Raw genomic sequence first — 19095 nt, forward strand, 5'->3', positions numbered from 1 at the left:
AAATGTTGCAGTCAAATTCAGTTTATTATTCAAATTGGTTAAAAGGTTTGTCTCTCTAAGGAAACCCAGCGGATTTTTTCGAGTCACTGACTTGCAGCATTCACTCCTCCTGGATCAATCCCTCATACTGAGGATGCATGTAGCGACAGTGGAGAGAAAAAACAGGAAGAAACCTCCAGCGGAACCAGGCTCATAGTGAGCGGCCATCTGCCACGACTGACGGGTTTTAGAGAATAAAGCAGATACACAAAATTAATGTTAACGGGTAGGGGTCTTCAGGGGGAAAAGTGTTCCTTTGGCCTTGCTGGGGATCTCTTGATGCCTCTGCTGGTTGCCCAGTGGAGGTGGGATCTTCTGCTGTGGTCACGGGACGTATGTTGCATCATGCGCTGCTGGTTTGGGTGAGCGGTGAGGGGGTTGACATGGAGGGACAATTGGTCTTGGCCTCTTGCTTTCTTTGTCATCCATGATGTGTCTGTATGCGTTCTTCACTGTTGTGATCCTTTCTATGTCTGCAGACTCTGGGAAGACTTGTCCAAATAAGGCATGTGAAGAGTGAAAACTGGCCTGCGAGGGTCAACTGCACAGAAAGACCAGTGTTGCACAACAAAAACAGAAAAAGTATTGAAGGCTGTAATTTAGGGAAAATCATTATCAGCATTACTCTGCAGCTATGGTGACAAGTGGCCTTGGACCGGTCAGAGTGCCCACAATGACCCATCTGCTACCAAGAATATCTACAGAAGACATGTGAGTATCAGTACTGCTAGCTGGAGGAAAGGGTTATAGTAATTAGATCTAAGTACTCATCCTCACAAACATTGTTTTAAATGTGGATGGGTGAGATAATGTGCTTCTAATTTAGTTAGTCTTAACACATTCAAGGAAAGGTGTTATTCTCCTCAAACGTGTGCTGAGAAAACTGGGATGCACCTAACAGAGATTTCTGAGCTCAACTTTTTGTAAAGCTTTGACCTGCTGATGTAGATTTCTATTTAAGACCTATAATTGAAAGAGTTCAAAATATTTATTTCTAGCTTTCCAACCATGAACAGTCATTACCTGCTTAAATTAGGTGTTGCTGTCAAACTGGGTTTTTACTAATTTAAAACAAAAACAAAGCTTTTTGGAGAGGACACTTTTAAAGTTGTCTTTAGCATCTTATTTTAGTAATTAGCACATCAGCGTGTTTAGAATTACTAACTGTAAACAACACAGTCGGTGTGTATTCCCAAGAGAATGTAGAAGCTTACTTTAACTCTCAAATTTTCAAAAGGCTGTCAGCATTTCCACATCTAGCATGCACAGTGACAGTTAGAGGTTGAAAATGTAACAAGAGAAAAACAATTGAGCTGTGATATCTTCAGACTTCATGTTATCTACAGAGCAGGGCTCTGCTGTCAATTTGCAGCTTTACCCATTTGATGACTCGTCCCAACAAAGGTACAGAATGACATGAATTGGGGCATGGCTCCGTTTATTACCCAAATGTTAGGTGCAAAATGATCAAAACTGCAAAAGTAGGAAATGGCATGGGAAAAAAACTAATTATTAACACCTGCCAGTTATCCTTTGTAGCAGCCTCAACACGGTTTCCTTAGAAAATAGATCCCTTTTAAAAACCTTCAAGCTTATGTGTTTGGTCTGACTTAATCTCTAAACATCTCACAAAACCTGAAAATAGCTTATTTCGAGTCTTTCTACAGTTACAGCTTCCATGCCGAAGAGTGTTTTGTTAGCATGACCTGTCAGTGCTTAAGTGTGGTGTGTTCACTAATCACAAAAATATCAAATTTTTGGGTTTCCAATTGGGCTGTTATCAGATACGCTCCACTCAAAAACACCTAATTCCAGTCACCTGCTGATATCTGGGTGCATCTCTAGTCCTGGCTGTCATGTAGTAGCTGTCATGTCAACTAACCTTCCAAACTATTCATGGCTACAATAAATTCTGATGCTAGTGCACTGTGTGCTGCCATAATTTAAGGAACATGGTTTAAATTTGACCATAGGATTCAGATCCCACAAAACTCCCCAACATCAATGATAAGCTAAAAAATCAAGTTTGATCAATGGAGGCTTCAGCCTTGCAACCTACTAGACTAAAAGTGTCTGATGTTATAGACTGATGAGGTGTGCTTTTTAAATTGTGTTCTATAATTGTTATATTAAACCCATAAATTGACTGGTAATGATTACACATTCGATGTCTACAAGATTTTAAGCTGCACATGCAAAGTATGACATTAGATTGTAAAATCTGCAATAACTCATTAGCTGCTTAGAAAAACTATGACAGGGAAACTATTTCTGTACAAACTATTCAATTGGTATTTTCGTTGTCCTATGAGCTAACCCCTCCCTCCTACTTCCCTATTTCTAAGGGAATTGCTCAATCCAGCTCTCCATCCAATGGGTCCGGACTACCCTAAACCTGCAAGATCTTACTAAGCAGGTTTACTGAAAGTTCTGTTTAAGCTTGTGTCGGGAAATGACTCGCCTAACCTCTGACAGCCTGTATCCAGAAGTCTTGCCCTTCTTCAACTGGAGGTCTGGACGACTGAGTAGCCCACAGCAGTCATTCACACTTCAACAGACACTTCTGTTAACGGCTACTCATTCCCTAATATCACAACTGGCTCTTGGTATATGGGTGAGGTTAATTTTAGTGACTCGACTTGAGTCCCAAGGGCACTGTTTTAACAAGCTTGGCTAAGGCAACCTATAAAAACCTCCTAAAATTTCTTAGAACCAGGCAACAAGACTTTTTACCACCAATGAAAAACCAACAATAAGATGACTCAAATAATTGGATGTCCACGATTTATCTAGAATTTTATATGCGTTCTTTAATTTGTAACACTTTTGCAGGGGTCAGTAGCAGCTTAAATTCGGTAACACATAATAATTTCAATAATAGAAATTAATCAATCAACTCAACCTGTCTTCTTGGTCTTCTGCAAGGAAACAACTGCAGTTCCCTTTTTTGGCATTGCTTTTATAGTTCAGATGCTCTTACTGGTCAGCCCTTTGTTAGGCTTCTCCGTTATTGCGCAACATGCTATGGCCCAATGCGTTATTGCTCAATTCTTAGTCATGGTCACCGTGACTTTCTGTTGCTGTTTTTCAGCATTGAAGATACCAGTAATAGCCACGCAGCTGGCTGTAGTCTCATCCTCCCTTCCTTGCGTTGCTTGTTGGTCTTCAAGAGATTCGCTGTCAGCATGCAGCTGGCTTTATCCTGCTCCTCCCTTCTTCATGTTGTTTGTTGGCCTTCAAAAGGTTCGCTGTCAGCCCGCATCCGGCTCTCATCACTCCTAGTCATCCTACATCCTAATCTGCTCAGTCTTAAACTTTACACAGTATTACACATTCCATTCTCAGCTTTCTGCACTTACTTTTAGTCACAGTTATGAAACCATCACTTCATTCTTTTTATTCATACATCACAACTGATCAACATTATATCTCTTTCATATATAGCTGATTGAGAATTTTAAACCTTAATGTTTTTTATTTTATCAGTTCTCATATTTCAATCATATGTCTTTTAATTTGATAATCAAAGATTACTCATTTCATTTAATACTTGTAGAAAATGGAAAATCATTATACATCATTTCCTTTGTTACACTTGTTGTTTATATTTCTGCAAAAGATAAAACAATTAATATGTGACTCCACACAGGCCTCTCCAGTCTCTCACTCACAGAATATGAGAATATGTTTGTTTCACTCTCTACGGCTTCAACTGTGTATTTTAATAATTGTGGCATGGATTACACAAAAGGATAATTATTGCAATTTGTATGGACTTAACTGTGAGCAGTTAATGTATGTTGCATGGATTACATGGAAAGATCTCACCGTATTTTGACAGTATTTTTTTAAGTATATTCTCTAAACTAAGTGCTTTAGATGTGTCTTTTCAGAGGAGCTCGCTCTGTGTGAAGCCCCCTATGGGTTACACCAAACAAGCAGGCAACTGACCTCACGCTACAGTAAAGGCTTTCATTTTCTGGAGAATTTGCCCCTCTGCTGTCACTTAAACAGCTAATGACTCCCATACTCCTGCTGCAGAAAAAAAATATTAAGGGGGTCTTATACAGCAAAGTGGCCTGGTTTTGGTGTTTGGGGGGGAAACAAATCGTTTCCAAAGTAGCCTGAGGTGGGCATGCTCATTATGAGGATGCATCATCAATCATAGTTTAACAGCTTTTAAATGGGAACGTGCTTCCTGAAGGGATCTTAGGATTTACCAGCCAAAAGATTTAAAGGGCAAAACAACTGTAGGTTTTTCAACATTAGCACTGTCTGAATGTTACTTTAACTACATATTTTAACTTGAAATATTCCAGGTTTTTCTCAGTGAGAACTAGCTTTACTTGCATGGTTTCAATATTTTCAAAATGATAAAAAAAAAGGAAGAAATGAAGAGCACTATTGAAGGCCCCTTCATCAAAAATCTATTATGCACAATTTCTTGTATTTATAATGCAGTAAACAGTGGAAGGAAATTCAAAAAAGCAGCACATAAATTAGATCTTTTTGAGCTGATTACTTGGCTGGAAATGGTTCACAAACAAAATCACAGACACTAGAAGTTCAATTAAATAGCTATTGGAGTGATATTTTCAATAATTCTTTCTGTGAGGCTTAGACTGCGCTTATATGTCAGTTCAACTGGCCTGAGAAGAACAAACACAAAAGTCTTCTTCTGTAAATTAGTGTTTGTCAGACTTTTTATAATCACCACAGCACATACTGAGTAATTCTAAGAAACACCATCTTCACATTTAAACCTGAAATAAAAAGATTTGTATCATTGGTACTGCATGATTAGTTGGAGGATATGGTTTCCATTTACTAAGAAGGTGAAATTACTAAGTTCGAAAGTGGAAAAATCAACAGAAATCCCCCTAAAATTTCAAATTGTGTGTAGGTTTTTCACCAAACCAAAAATTCCAATATGGCTGCCTTGTAATAGCTGCAGTGAAACTGTTAATATGTTCTGCAGATCACTTGTATCTTATAAAATCTGTTACACAAAATACTGCAGAACTTTCTCTGGTGAACATCCTGCAAAGAAATACATTGGTATTAGCTTGGATTGCTAACCTAGCCTGGACAATGAACATATGAACCAGCAAATTAAAGCTGGTTTTCAAACTTGGAACTGTAACACTATTAAGTAGGTGTTGATGCTATTCCTAGATGCAAGTTTTGTTTTTGGTTCACTGGCGTCCATTACATCATATTTAATTTGTCTGTATCTTGACAAGAATTAAAATGCTATAAACACCACATTTTGTAATTTGTTAATTTGCTCACTTGGAGAGAAACCACCAGTCTCAATCAAACAATCAGAAAAGCTTTATTGCCAAGTACGTTTCTGGACAGTCAGTCATTTTCTACTGCTTATTCCATAGTGGGTCACAGGGTAGCTGGTGCCTATCTCCAGCAGTCTATGGGCGAGAGGCAGGGTACACCCTGGACAGGTTGCCAGTCCATCGCAGGGCAACACACAAACAACCATGCACACACTCATTCATACACCTAAGGACAATTTAGAGTGACCAATTAACCTAACAGGCATGTCTTTGGACTGTGGGAGGAAGCCGGAGTACCCGGTGAGAACCCACGCATGCACGGGGAGAACATGCAAACTCCATGCAGAAAGACCCCTGGTTGGGAATTGAACCCAGGACCTTCTTGCTGCAAGGCAACAGTGCTACCAACTGCGCCACCGTGCAGCCTGCATGTTTCTGGACATACAAGGAATTTGTTTTGGCACAGTCGGTGCAATACAATACAAATTAAACAGTATAAACATATCTACAATATAATATAAATATATGTGCACAGTTTTAAGTGAGTGAGAGTAAATATAGAGCAGTATTGGATGCGAGAGCGGTACAACAGTGCAGGTCATCAGTGTGCAAGTATGGCATTGCAAGTAAAGCAGGAGTCCAAGCTGAGCGTTAATGTAATGCATAGAGTTGCAAGTTACAGGTGTCCTGTCAGCAAAAAAAGGTGAGGATGGACTCAATGATGGCTGTGTAGAAGTGCACCATCATAGTCTTTGGCAGGTTGAATTTCTTCAGCTGCGCAGGAAGAACATCCTCTGCTGGGCTTTCTTATTGAGGGAGCTGATGTTTGGCTCCCACTTGAGGTCCCGGGAGATGATGGTTCCTAGGAAGCGGAAAGATTCCACAGTGTCAATTGTGGAGTCACAGAGGGTGATGGGGGCAGGTGGGGCTGGGTTGTGCCTGAAGTCCATAACCATCTCCACTGTCTTTAGAGCGTTGAGCTCAAGGTTGTTCTGGCTGCACCAGTCCAACAGATGGTCCACTTCCCATCTGTACGCGGACTCGTCACCATCAGAGATGAGTCCGATCAGGGTGGTGTCGTCCGCAAACTTCAGAAGCTTGACAGACTGGTGACTGGAGGTGCAGCTGTTGGTGTACAGGGAGAAGAGCAGAGGAGAGAGAACACAGCCTTGGGGGGAACCGGTGCTGATGGTCAGGGAGTCAGAGACGTGCTTCCCCAGCCTCACGCGCTGCTTCCTGTCAGACAGGAAGTCAGTGATCCACCTGCAGGTGGAGTCGGGCACACTCAGCTGGGAGAGCTTCTCCTGGAGGAGAGCTGGGACGATGGTGTTGAAGGCAGAGCTGAAATCCACAAACACGATCCTGGCATAGGTTCCTGTGGAGTCCAGGTGCCGGAGGATGAAGTGAAGGGCTAGGTTGACTGCATCATCTACAGACCTGTTGGCTCTGTAGGCAAACTGCAGGGGGTCCAGGAGGGGGTCGGTGATGTCTTTTAGGTGTGAGAGCACAAGGCGCTCAAAGGACTTCATCACCACAGAGGTCAGAGCGACGGGTCTGAAGTCATTAAGCCCTGTGGCTTCTTGGGAACAGGGACGATGGTGGAGGACTTGAAGCAGGCTGGCACATGACATGTCTCCAGTGAGGTGTTAAAAATGTCTGTGAAGACTGGAACCATTACAGGTGGCCACAGCTTATTTTTCCACAAAAAGATCCTCTCCACTATTGGAAAGTCCAAAGAGCTGTCAAATGATGTCAGGCAAAAAGGAGAAAATCTTCTAAGACCTGAACAGGCTACAAGACAATCAGTAAAAAGGATGGTGAGAAGATAACTTTTTTTTTTATTTTTGGGATGTGGAAGAAATAAAAACTAACTATCAATCTTTCTCGTACTGGAGCTCTATGCAAAAATCTTACGTAATAGGGTGAGGATATTCATGAGAAAAGAGTAAAGAATTAGACCATAAGTACACAGGATGAGCTTGTACAAGATCTTAAGGTAGTTTAGCCCACAGTCACCAAGAACACCACAGGTAACACACTACACCTCAATGGACTGAAATGTTTTAGACCCATGATACAGAAGACAATTGTACAGACCCATCTCAGGTTTGTCAATAAACGTCTGAGTGATTCAGAGAACACCTGGAAGAAGTCCTCTGGTGAAATGAGACAACTGAGCATCAACTCAACCTGCAGCATTTGGAGACAGAAAAAAAGTACAATTCGTAATGCCATATCACCACAGTCAAGGTTTTCTGACACAGGACACTATTGCTGTATTAAGGGCCCAATGAACTGGAAAGGAAGCTTCTTCCATCAGTCATAGCCTGAATATGGGATGTGGATGGGTGGTCTAGTGTAAGAATGCTCCAAAACATATGATCAACCTCTTTCAAGGAAGGCAGAAAAAGAAAACAGACCTCACAGAGAGAAAAAAGCTGAACTGTATTTCTGACCTTAATGACCTCAGGATTACAGCATTTCATCTAGCTTTTAGCTAGAAACCAAATGGCTACATGTCTATAGCTCAGTGTTTCAAAGATAGTTGTTACTTTACCATTTAACTATGTCTCAACAATGTAGAACATCTTTTCTCCTTTCAAGTTGAAGTGAACACTTTGCTTTTCTATCACCCTATCTTCCCTTTTCAGCTGTTTGTGCCGAATTTAGTATTGCCAAAGAGCAATAAGTGAAAAAAACAGGCAAAGTTATGGATATTCTCCAATAATCTTCCGTTTTCACAGGATGATGCTAGAGTGGGAAGCAGTCTTTGGCCCAACACCAGGATTGCATAGATTTCTATACAAAACATATTGTTAAATGACAGCGTGGTGCGTGCCATCTGAACACAAAATGACAGAAGCAATTAAAAAAGCACCCACTGCATTTTACTCCCTAAATTTCCTTTTATAAGTCGCACTTTAGTGCTCCCTTCTCAGACTTGTCAAGGGAAGATACTTTTTTTGAAAGATAGCACTTTTCCATCTCAAATTTGTATTTCCACCAGCAATTTCATAGAAGAATGAACTTTTTTATTATCCTAAAAAGCTATCATAATTTCACATCTTTGAAATTCTTGACAGGCTCTGCTGTCTTTTCGTGCATTCTGAAGACACGGAAAGCAATCAGGCATTGTCTGGCATGTCTTAGCAGCTTAGATAGGAATTTATCTCAAACAAGATTAAAATTATCAATTAACAAACATACATTGTGAGAAAGGAATGCCTAATGTTTATTCAGCACACAAGATGATGAATGGCTTCTCTGATGCTCTCCTGTGTCAATCAGTCAGGTTGGCTCATTAGGTCAGCAAATCCAGGGCCACAAGAGGATAGTTATTTAAATTCCTCAAAATATGCAGAGATGGTGAAAACACCTTGTTCATGAATAACAATAGCCTCAAACAAAACGCCTCCAGCCGACAGGAAACAGGGAAGAGGTTCTGACCCACACAGTTTATAACACAACATTATAATTCAATTAGGATCATGAGGACAAAAGTTTGACTTGTCAGTCATATGTAGATGCAAGACACACAGACACATTTGTTCACAGTTGCAAAAAACTTTAGTCTCACACATACAAATAAGTCTGAAAATGGACAGGTTAACCTGTGTTTTTGTAAAAGGTCAATTTGGAGTTATGTTGTCTATATTTTGTGTCCTCAGGTAATAGTCCGTAAGTTCCCATTTTGAGTTGACCTTTTTTATGGGCCCATCAACTATAGTTTTGAACCTTATAATTTTTTATATTTTGTTGGGTAAAATAAAGACCCACTTGGAATATACTTTCTTGAGTCTTCTATGCCTTTACTGCTTGGCCCCTCACAATACTACAAACAATTACTAACTTCTTTACTAACTTCTGTTATCCATGCATTAGAAAGACTAATGTCAAATTCGTTTGAGTCCTCTACCATCTCTTACCAGGCCCATGTGCTTCTACAGTTTTCCCGGCCTAAGACAGCTCTCATGATTTTACCATGGTGTCCACTCTCACTTCAAAATAAAATGATTAAAAAGATCATATTTTTTCTATTTTAGCTTTCTTTTCATTGGTTCCTTGTTAAATCCAGAATAGATTTAAAAAATCTCCTTCTCACATATAAAGCTCTTAATGATCTAGCTCCATCATACATTAGTGATTTCATTGTTCCACATGTTTCTAACAGAGCACCTTAATCCCAACATAGATTTACTGGTGGTTCCTAGAGTTTCTAAAAATAGAATGGGACACAGATCTTTTAGTTATCAAGCTCCTCTCCTGTGGAACCAGCTCCCAGTTTTAGTCCGAGAGGCAGACACCCTGTCTACTTTTAAGACTAGGCTTAAAACCTTCCTTTTGATAAAGCTTACAATATAAGCTAGACACTCTATTTTTAAAACCTTTTTTTTGAAATATGCTTCTCTCAAGTCTACATTTTGGTCCTTCATAACCATTGACAATGACACTCTAAATAATATTTAAAGAGAAATATAAACTTACTAAATGGCATGAGGAGAACAGGAAGTGGAACAAAGTCAGAACACTTGCAAGAAACGGGCATAGAATAAGGAAGCAAAAGGAGGCAAGCAGAAGAATCCAGCTATGAGCAATAAAAACCAGTGAGTTTAAATACAGAGGCAAGGTGGAGAATGGCCAATGAACAAGAAGAGATAATCAGATAAAATGTTAAGCAGCTTTGCCAGGGAGAATGCAGAAAAACTGAAGGAATGAGGCTAATTAACACAGATGACCAGGACCACAGAGATCCAGGTAAGTAACAGAAATCTAACAGGATACATCTAACAGGATGTTGCCGTTGCTCCACGACAGAGACCATTGTCGTGTAGATGGGACAAATTGAATCTTTCTAATGGGGAAGCTCTGGCTCATGCCCAGTATTACTGAAATCAGTAAAATTATCTCCCCCATTTTGTAAGCAAGAAGTGATTGCACTTCCTGCTTACAAAATCTCTTACAAAATGAACATACCGCCACCTAGTGGCATGGTGGGACAATTAGTCCATTTTCATGTCTCTACTGTTACCATGTGAACAGAGATTGTAATTAAAATGTCATGTAGATGTATTAGCAGACATGGAAAAAAATCAAATTTTCAATGGACCATTGTCATGTAAACAGGGCCTACACATAGTCTACTGATGAATACTGAGGAAGTTTACATCCCATGGAGGGAGTACCAGACATAAAAATCATGTGTGACCTTCTTTCAGGGGTGTTTGTCACTTCAATCAACAAGCAGGTTAAGGTCAGGAGCCATCAGTGCTGATCTCTGTAACCACTCTTCTGCCTTATATATAATAAAAGTGTTGAGAGTATAGAACAGTTTGAGGGTCATTCCTTTTAAGAGAAAGTGATTGTAGTAGAGGTGACGCTTCTGGGAAAAAGAATTCGGGGGAGATCCGAGGCATCTGTCCACCAACAGGGTGCGGTTGCTCGGACAATTTCATGTTCTACACCCATGTGTAATACTAGGTTTTTAGGTGGGAATAGACTTAGAATATCTTCATTACTTGAAATTGCATGTTTTATGACATTTTACAGAAGGCTAGTAATGTTTTGTCTTAATTCTTTTGTTTATTTATACATCTTGACTTTTTCAGTATTGTTAAACTTCACAATAAATATCCCTGTTTTCAAATTTGCCAGAAGAATGCTCCAATGGGGTTGAATGTTTTTGTTCTTGTGTCAAAAAATAATAAGAAAATCCACATAAATTGTTACAGTTATCAAGTATTAAAATGACACTTTCAAATGTTGTGTCTAGAACAGTCTAAACATTATTAATAAAAAAATAGCTAAACTTGTTGAAATTTAAATACATTGAAAATCAGGAAATCTTTACATTTGTGAATGCTGAACCAAACAAAAAGCTACTTAAATGCATTTTTTTGCCTTTTCTGTCATCTAATAAACACCATCGCACTGCACAAACAAAACAATTCATATTGTCTTGCTCTATATATGTATAGATCAATATATGTGGTTATTTAAATGTTACACTCCTGTAGTTAGGATTAAAATAGAGACTGGGTGCAGAAGTAAATGCTGTCTCACAATAAAATGACTGGGGTAAAAGACCAAAGACTATTGAGTTTTGCTGGTTCTGTTTATATTACACATAGCATATAAACTGACAACTTAATTTAACTTTAATTATTCATTTTGCAGAAGGTCTTCCTGTTGTCCGTCCTTTATTCTGACCCTGGATTGGTTTGTGTACTTCTGTTTCTGCTTACACAAGGGCTACAAACAAATACAGTATCTGAAAGCCCACTAAACTGTGGGAGCTGCCTGCCAGCAGGGTTCCTCAGGCCTCAGAGCAAGCCAGGCCTTGAGTTCTTATGTTTCTGATCTCTTTTATTCACCGTCCTCATTTCTCTTACGCCCACAACCTCCCAGTATCTCTGCTTTCTCCCCCTGTTAGGTGCCGGCCTTCCCCTCCTCAGCAGTTATCTGGGTTGTGTTCAGGAATCAGCCAGTCACAGTTCACGCCAGGAGGGAGGGGAGAGACCGTAAACTCTGACTACTTGCCAGCGCTATTATTTTCTTCATCACAAACCCGCCATGACACACATAATGGAATGTGCTGGCAGTGGTTCAGAAAGACAGCAAGAGGAAAGTGGGCCACTGCCAACCCAAGGCTATGCAAATCCATCCGCAGCCGTCTGAGTTTAGAAATCTAATGATCAGATTGAACGCAAGCTCTTTCCAGCCTGCCTTTTTCCAATTTCTGTCGTTTCTCTCATTTCCTCTCTCAGTTCCATATTCATCCTTTCCATTTCTCCCCCCACCTCCTAACTGCTCCATAAACTGGAACTGCCATCTGGTGCTGATGCCCGAGAGATGGACTCAGCTCTGCTTTGCGGGGCTTAAAGTTGGAGCCAGGCACCACTGTTGCCGATTCCAGAATAATCTAGGTTTGTGCTGCTGTGGCTGGTTTTGCCTCTGATGGGCACCGTGACCGCTGGAGCATGTGCCTGCAATTAAGCATTGCATTAAGTAAAAACTGCAATTTGCATGGCAAGCATGATGGTGCACTGTGCTAGAACAAGCAAACTAAAGGGATGGGGGAGGACTTACAGGGGCTCAGGAAGAAACAAATCAATCTATCACAAGTTTTTTTTCTAGATGTTGCTGCTATTTCATTAGAAAACCACAGCAGCAGTACTGCAAAGGCTGTTACATCAGTAATATCACAAGGGACTATATTAAACCACAAATGTTTTGGAATAATTTATAAAAAACAGCTTATTTCAAAAGGATGAAAGAAATCGGAGGATTTGAAATTGACAACAGATAAGTCTGATGGCTTGATGGTGCATTCAAAAGAAAACACTAATCTGATTCAGCTTGCTGGAGCAGGGGTCCATGTGGGCTTTTCCGCTGCTGCCTCTAGGGTTCTCTTTTCTCACCAAGTCAAACTCTCAAACATTAATGTCTCACCATTTGATCTTGACAGGCTGCGATTATCTCTTAGAGCTGCTGTCACAATCTGACAGGAACAGCAGCAGAGGAACTTATAAAGGCATCTGCTCTTAGTTTCTAGTTTGGCAAAAGGCCTGTATGGATTTAAGTGCATCTTAAAACTCACGTTTGTGAAAACTGGAAAGTATGAATGTTCCGAACAATAATCGACACGGGGGGGGGGGGGGGTTGCACACAGAGTAGATTATTATGTAAAAGCACACATTATTGCATACTAAGCAGTGTGTGTACAGATGTGGAACCATGAGTTACTATAACATTTCTCTTGGTACCGATCAAACACACGTTTGCAGAGAAGGATAGTCTAGATTTTAAATGGAAGGTTTTATAGAGAATTGAGAAGCGGCAGTAGCTATCTTCTAGGTTACCTACTGCCTCCTACTACTGTAGGTAAGTCCTCCACAAGAGAGAAAGAAAAAGAAGTTACAATTTTTCCTGTGAGCTAACAGCAAGTTAGAATGCAGCAGCAGACAGCCAACACCATTCTAGGACCTAATACTACTCTGCGACCCAGCAGTCCAAAACACGTTCATGCATCTGGTTGACACATGTGCACGCAAAAGCCTGTCCAAATTTTTGGGACAACAACGTTTAATTTATCAATGTAGTTTGTGATTATGGACAGAGTTGAATGTTACCAATAAATTGAGGGTTGTGTTACTTTTATGTATTTGCATTTCAACTTTTAAGCAATTTATTTACTTTTTATTGGCATAATAAACTGAATTTAACTACACTATTTTATTAACACCACTATTTTATAACTAAAATGCATGTAAATAACTGAATCTGTCTTTATGATTGGATTGGATTGAACTGACATATTTCTGACATATTTCTCGTTAAAAGTTGGATTTGGCTTGTGACTGACAGTGACAGTGCTCTTCATCCTGCCTGCTGTTTACCTTCTTCCACCACTAAGGGCGCTGGAGCCGGATCCTGAGTTCCTGACAGGTGCACATCATTGCCTCATCAGCTGGAGGACTATATGAAGGCGGCTCCCCAGCACTTCTACGCCTGAGTGTTTTGACCACTGCGGTAGTGATTACCTGGCCGTACCTTGTAATCCTGAGCAGTAGTTCTCTGACTAATTACCTGTTCTGTCTTCCTTGATTCCTAGGTCTGTAAGCCGAGCTCCATGCTGGAGATCCTCTTCGAACCATCTACAACTAATCTGGATTTTTTCCCTGGATCACATTTTGCCGGGCAGCCGCTCTTGTGTGCCCTCCAGTCTGATCGTGTTCGACCTGCCCGCTCTCCCACGAGACCCCTCTGGACCATCAGACCACGTTGCCTACCTGCGCAGCAGTACAGCCCCAGACTCGCATCTCTCTCCCCTGGGTGGATCCATCCCACCTGAAAAGTGAACTAAGCTTTTGTATTGTTTTTTTTTCCCTACCCTGGCCACCACTCACCATCTGCCGTTTCCTTTTCAGCCTGACCTCCGACCACGCCCCTCTTTGACTGAGTTCTCTGTTAATCGTGTAAATAAACCATCATTAACCCACGCTTCTCTGTTTGAGTGTTCTCTCTGCATATGGGTCAAGTCGGCCTTAAAGAAAACGATGACAGTTTGCTATGAATCAGCACTCCATAAGTATTCTGAATGAACCTGATCATTCTGAGGCCGGGCTTGCAACTGTCATCTTAAGGGAAATTTAGCATAAACAAGTGCTAGAAAAATTTCAAAAGAGTAAAATTGGCATAAATATAGCAAACATAGCATACCCAGTTTCTTTAAATTGTATCATTAAAACATATTATCATTAAATGGCCTGCTCAAAGAGGTCCAGAGGTCATAACGCTTGCCTAGGATCTTGCGTGTTCTCCTCAAGCATGGGTTCTCTACAAGTACTCCAGCTTCCTCCCAAAGCCCAAACATATACATGTAAGGTGTTTTTGTTTCTTTTGCCCTTAGTAGTCAGTGTGTATATGTATGGTTGTTGGTCTTATATGTTGTTTGATACTAACTAGTCGTAACCCCTCCACGAACCTCACCTAAATAAATACAAACGATCCATTTAGAACAGCTTCCAATAAAGAAAAGCTCGACAAATTCACAAAATACCAGAGGCAACATGCAAAAAGCAGGTAAGCAATTAGTAAAAGGGTTTGCTTGTATTCGATTGAGTGTAAATCAGAATCAGAATCAGAAAAGCTTTATTGCCAAATACATTTTTGGACATACAAGGAATTTGTTTTGGCGTAGTCGGTGCAATACAATACAAATTAAATACAAAATAAGTTTTTTAATAAAAAACAGCTATTATGTTTTTCAAAACCAATACTTGTTTTACTTTTTTATTATTGTTTGAGATATTTCTAAGTCAAAAAAGAAACTTCTTGTTTGAGAAAAAAAATATCCCTAAATACCAAGAGTATGAATACGTTTGGGCTTAACTGCATAATAAAATAGCAGCAAAGAGGAAAAATAAATATGAACAGAATCTTATATTGTGCTGCGCTGTGTGGAAGGAAAAAAAGAGAAATTTGCTTGTGGCAAAAGCAGCTTTATATTTAAGGAAGGCTGCTGCTTGAAAGGAGATCATAGAACAGGTGACTGCTGGGAGGGAAGGGAACAGAAAGCAGTTTTCAACTAGATCAAAGTGCATGTTTCTTCTCTGAAAATATCTCAAGGGCCAAGGAGGAGATGACAGAACAAATGGTGCTTTCACTCATAATGATCACACTGTGGCCTTGGTGGGACTGCAGTCCAAACTCTGGCTTTGTTCCAGATGGGGTCAGCCACTTTACATCTTCACACTTCTCAGCATAACCTGCCGGGTTTCAGCAGACTTCCCTTCTAGCCCCATTTTGTCTCGGATCACGCAGAAATACATTTCTAACTGCCTCTTGAGCTCTTTGGTAAACCTGAACATTACCAGTGGATTGCTGCTTTTTTTTTTTTTTTTTCTAAAATTGGCTGCAAAGAACAATTCGGCTCATAAATGGATGATCTGTGGAGCTCTTCCACATACATAACAAGTGTGGTAAATTTCTGTCGTTGTGATGTTAAAGCCAAACCACAGATGTGCACTCTTCTACCCACATCTAGCTTTTCATACTGTAAAATTTGGTGTTTCTACATCTTTGACTGGAGCTGCATACTCTCAGAATCATAATAATGTTGACTGCATGAATTACACATATTTTTAGAGCTTTCCTGATCCCACATATTAAAAATTTCCAAACTATAATTTGGGAAACATTTTTACAACAAATCATTGTTAGATTGATGATGAATATAACTTATGGTTCCAAAAAGTAATTGCATAAACTGCACAGGGTGACAGAAGTCACTTGCTGAAGACCCAGATGTGTCTGATTCATTTACGAGTCATCACAGCAGCTCTACAGCACCCAACTGGGATCCATACATTGACGGAAGCTCGTCCTGATCTCTGCTGGGACTAAATGCTGCTTTCAAGTGCAATTTTAGCAGATGGTTCAAAGCTGAACTACTGTGAGAAGAAATAACACACGGATCTTTGCCAGCAATTCCAAGGCTGCCAGCCCGAATGGGACCAACTTTACCTGAGCTTATTTTTACTGGACATTATACAAGGCGCTCAATTGGCTCAGATTTTTCCTGGCAGTACTGTGTGGCGTGCAGACAGCATGAATTACCTCCCGACATAAATCATGGCCCCCTTAAACAGGCTGTCAATAGGTTTGGCTTGTTTGGAACATTTTTGTGTGTGATACAGAGGGACAGGTTTTGTTAAAACTTTGGGAGTTGGACGTCCTGTCAGTCGAGCAACAGGGGTTTGCTTTCTCTCTGCTTCTATGAGAAATGCTCTCTGGCTTATCATGTTCAGTGATAAATCATTATCTGATATACAGTGCCTAGCAAAAGTATTCACAGCCCTTGAACTTTTTCACATTTTGTATCATTACAGACAAAAATGTCCAGGCCAGAAAAGGAAAAGAGCAATCACAGAGGCAACAAAGAGGCCTGTAGTGACTCTGGAGGAGCTACACCTCAGAAATCTGGGAAAATGTCAGGATTAGTGAGGAGGACTTTTAGTGAGCCTAAGAGTTTCTTTATCAGAGAAGATGGCGTAAAGACAGAAAGAACAGAGAGATATTCTCCAGACAACAAATAACAGCGAATTCATGAAATGCTACTGGCTCGATCGCATAGGGATCCACCCCCCTAATAGCCACTTTATTGGGTACACCTGTCCAGCTTTCTAATTTCTAATCCGCCAATCACATGGAAGCAACTCTATGCATTTAGGGATGTAGACATGGTCAAGACGATCTGATGCAGTTCAAACTGAGCAGCAGAATGGGGAAGAAAGGTGATTTAAGTGACTTTGAACATGGCATGGTTGTTGGTGCCAGACGGGCTGGTCTGAGTATTTCAGAAACTGCTGATCTACTGGGATTTTCACGCACTACCATCTCTAGGGTTTACAGAGAATGGTCGGAAAAAGAGAAAATATCCAGTGAGCGGCGGTTCTGTGGGCACAAATGCCTTGTTGATCCCAGAGGTCAGAGGAGAATGGCCAGACTGGTTTGAGCTGATAGAAAGGCAACAGTAACTCAAATAACCACTTGTTACAACCAAAGTATGCAGAAGAGCATCTCTGAAGGCACAACACGTCAAACTTTGAGGCGGATGGGCTACAGCAGCAGAAGACCACACCAGGTGCCACTCCTGTCAGCTAAGAACTAGAAACTGAGGCTACAGTTCACACAGGCTCACCAGAATTGGACAATAGAAGATTGGAAAAACGTTGCCTGGTCTGATGAGTATCGATTTCTAAGACATTCAGTCAGAATTTGGCGTCAACAACATGAAAGCATGGATCCATCCTACCTTGTATCAATGGTTCAGGTGTGGGGGATATTTTCTTGGCACACTTAGGGCCCCTTAGTACCAATTGAGCATCGTGTCAACGCCAAAGCCCACCTGAGTATTGTTGCTGACCATGTCCATCCGTTTATGACCACAGTGTACCCATCTTCTGATGGTTACTTCCAGGAGGATAACGTGCCATGTCATAAAGCACGAATCATCTCACTGGTTTCTTGAACATGACAATGAGTTCACTGGACTCAAATGGTCTCCACAGTCACCAGATCTCAATCCAATAGAGCACCTTTGGGATGTGGTGGAACGGGAGATTCGCATCATGGATGTGCAGCCGACAAATCCGCAGCATCTGTGAGATGCTATCATGTCAATATGGACCAATGTCTCTGAGGAATGTTTCCAGTAGCTTGTTGAATCTATGCCACGAAGGATTAAGGCAGTTCTGAAGGCAAAAGGGTTCAACCCGGTACTAGCAAGGCGTACCTAATAAAGTGGCCGGTAAGTGTAAACTTCTATAACAATCATACAATTATTAATATAAAAATAAGAGAAGCTTTATCATCCTTCTAGGGTGAAATGAAATAGTTTCAGCGGCAGAACAGATTAAAGGAGCACCTCTAGTAAGGTAATATTAGGAAGGATAGATAAATAATGGCAACAAAAAATTTATTTGGAAGAAACTGGAAAAAAAATAAAAAAAATAAATATATATATATATATATATAATTTCATCTTTTGAACATTTGCAGATTTCAAACTTTTGTATAACATGGATGCAATATTCGTTCTGCAGTTTAAATGGAATCACTTTTCAATTACTTTCAACCCATACCTTCAAATTATATGCAGGGTATTGTCACAGAATTTATTGTTTCCTGAGTGTCACATAAATAATAAAACCAGACCAGAGTAAAAGCAATTCATTTGTTTCTAACTACTAGTCTGAGCTTTATTTTCCCTCTGAGTGAATTTTCTGCCTTTGTGTGTGATGTGCTCCGAGGTTGAAGTTTTCTTCTTCTCTTTCTCCTCATCCCAAAGGACAGAGTCATCCTCTCTTTGATGTATCTGAAATTGCATTGCGATGGCAGCCAAATAACCCTACTAGGGTTCAGTTTCATTATTGAATGTTTGATAAAATGTACTTCTGCTGAAAAGACACCACATTTGCAAAAGACAAGATCATTTTCTGTGATGAAGAAAGGGCGGGCACTAAAAAGATTACAGAAAAGAAATACAGAAAACCAGGCTCTTAAAGAAGATGCAAAATGATGTGGCAAAAGCTGTAATTTTCCACTACGACAGTCAGGGGTTGTTTCTGAGATCAGCAACTCAATGTGATGCGGGTAGGAGAGGGGTTCTATCAGGATGCCAATATCTGATCATTCTCCACCTGCCAGATCCACATTGTTTGATATGTGACATGTAACCCCAATATGTTAGTAATTATTGTTT

At 40.3% G+C, this 19095-nt stretch overlaps 1 long non-coding RNA gene across 2 annotated transcripts; it reads left to right on the forward strand.

The window, feature by feature from the left end:
* The first annotated feature begins 524 nt into the window (after positions 1-524).
* Positions 525-14257, forward strand: LOC124881490. Of its 2 annotated transcripts, none has more exons than XR_007041669.1 (3): positions 525-750; positions 13671-13859; positions 13942-14257. It is a non-coding gene; the product is annotated as an uncharacterized LOC124881490 (long non-coding RNA). The 2 variants fall into 2 exon arrangements; XR_007041670.1 differs by having other exon boundaries at positions 13744-13859.
* Positions 14258-19095: the final 4838 nt, after the last annotated feature.

Source organism: Girardinichthys multiradiatus, chromosome 15 (assembly GCF_021462225.1).
Source record: "Girardinichthys multiradiatus isolate DD_20200921_A chromosome 15, DD_fGirMul_XY1, whole genome shotgun sequence".
NCBI lineage: Eukaryota > Metazoa > Chordata > Actinopteri > Cyprinodontiformes > Goodeidae > Girardinichthys > Girardinichthys multiradiatus.